The sequence below is a fragment of the Durio zibethinus genome, unplaced genomic scaffold, assembly GCF_047325235.1.
Source record: "Durio zibethinus cultivar Kanyao isolate XHJ-2024 unplaced genomic scaffold, ASM4732523v1 HiC_scaffold_3, whole genome shotgun sequence".
Classification (NCBI taxonomy): domain Eukaryota; kingdom Viridiplantae; phylum Streptophyta; class Magnoliopsida; order Malvales; family Malvaceae; genus Durio; species Durio zibethinus.
Window position 1 is genome coordinate 804,395 of NW_028323044.1, and position 2,420 is coordinate 806,814.

The following is a 2,420-nucleotide window of genomic DNA, read 5'->3' on the forward strand; positions in this document are numbered from 1 at the left end:
TACGTATACCACCGTGGGATAGAGTCAACAAAAGTGAAGTAAGTGCTTATGATTCAACCAGGGGGCGTATAATTTATAGACTCCGCAACAAGGATTCGAACGATTAGGTAGTTTTTTCAACTTCAAGATTCCTTTCAGGGGGATCCAATTCAAGGTTCAAAAATTTCAAGAAACTTATTTTCTTCCAATAAGTAGATTCGGAAAAATTTAAGGAATAACAACTATGAAAATAAGGGCTTCCGTTCGTAAAATTTGTGAAAAATGTCGACTAATCCGTAGGAGGGGACGAATTGTCGTAATTTGTTCCAACCCGAGACATAAACAGAGACAAGGATAATCTTTCTATTCTAAAAAGAACTCCTTAAAGTTAAAGAAAAGAAACTAATCTTAAAGAAAGCGATGAACAAATAAAAATAGAAGATCTGTTTTGACATGAAATGGATATATCCATATATCTCTGACTTATCCTTATGAAATGATAAAATATGGCAAAACCTATACCAAAAGTTGGTTCACGTAGGAATGGGCGCAGTAGTGCACGGAAAAGTGCACGTAGAATACCAAAAGGAGTTATTCATGTTCAAGCAAGTTTCAACAATACCATTGTTACTATTACAGATGTACGGGGTCAGGTAATTTCTTCTTCCTCCGCCGGTACTTGTGGATTCAAGGGTCCAAGAAGAGGGACTCCTTTTGCTGCTCAAACCGCAGCGAGAAATGCTATTCGAGCAGTAGTAGACCAAGGTATGCGACGAGTGGAAGTTCTGATAAAAGGTCCTGGTCTCGGAAGAGATGGAGCATTACGAGCTATTCGTAGAAGTGGTATACTATTAAGTTTCGTACGGGATGTAACCCCTATGCCACATAATGGCTGTAGACCTCCTAAAAAAAAACGTGTGTAGAAATAAACACTAAAGAGATTTCAAGAGAAATAAATGATTCAATGATCTGATCAAATAAAATAATATTACTATGGTTCGAGAGAAAGTAAAAGTCTCTACTCGGACACTGCAGTGGAAGTGTGTTGAATCAAGAACAGATAGTAAGCGTCTTTATTATGGACGCTTTATTCTGTCTCCACTTATGAAAGGCCAAGCCGACACAATAGGCATTGCGATGCGAAGAGCTTTGCTTGGAGAAATAGAAGGAACATGTATTACACGTGCAAAATCTGAGAAAATACCACACGAATATTCTACCATAGTAGGTATTCAAGAATCAGTACATGAAATTTTAATGAATTTAAAAGCAATTGTATTGAGAAGTAATTTGTATGGAACTCGTAACGCCTTTATTTGTGCCAAGGGTCCCGGATATGTAACTGCTCAAGACATCATCTTACCGCCTTCTGTGGAAATCGTTGATAATACACAGCATATAGCTAGCCTAACCGAACCAATTGATTTGTGTATTGGATTACAAATCGAGAGAAATAGAGGATACGGTATAAAAACGCCAAAGAACTTTCACGACGGAAGTTATCCTATAGATGCTGTATTCATGCCTGTTCGAAATGCGAATCATAGTATTCATTGTTATGGGAATGATAATGAAAAACAGGAGATACTTTTTCTAGAAATATGGACAAATGGAAGTTTAACTCCTAAAGAAGCACTTCATGAAGCCTCTCGGAATTTGATTGATTTATTTATTCCCTTTCTAGATGCGGAAGAAGAAAACTTACATTTAGAAAACAATCAACACAACGTTACTTTACCTTTTTTTCCTTTTCATGATAGATTAGCTAAACTAAGAAAAAAGAAAAAAGAAATAGCATTGAAATATATTTTTATTGACCAATCAGAATTGCCTCCCAGGATCTATAATTGTCTCAAAAAGTCCAATATACATACATTATTGGACCTTTTGAATAACAGTCAAGAAGACCTTATGAAAATTGAACACTTTCGCATAGAAGATGTAAAACAAATATTGGGCATTCTAGAAAAGAAGTAGAAAAGCATTGCGAAATTGATTTACCAAAATTTTAAATCCATTGGATTTAGGATTTATTTCATTTTTTTTTTTTTTACTTTAGAAAATTAGAAAAAAAAAAAAAAAACGAAAATGGATTTTGAACCTTCAGCACAATCCATATATTGGGACCAGAATTGAATAAATGTATCTAGGGAGAATTCACTTTGACTTTGAAGTGACTACTCCCTAGATACGCACATCATGATATTTTATTTTAAAATTGATTCAATTTAAAAAAGACCTAAAGTTAGGGATTTATCAATCGGTAATGTTGCTCCAATACCCAACCAAAGGGCCACCGCAGTACCAATCAAAAAAACGGTTGTCGCTACTGGACGACGAAATGGATTTTGGAATTTATTAACATTTTCCAAAAAAGGTACTGTTAATAATCCCGCAGGTACTGAAACCATTAAAAGAACACCCAATAACTTGTTAGGTAC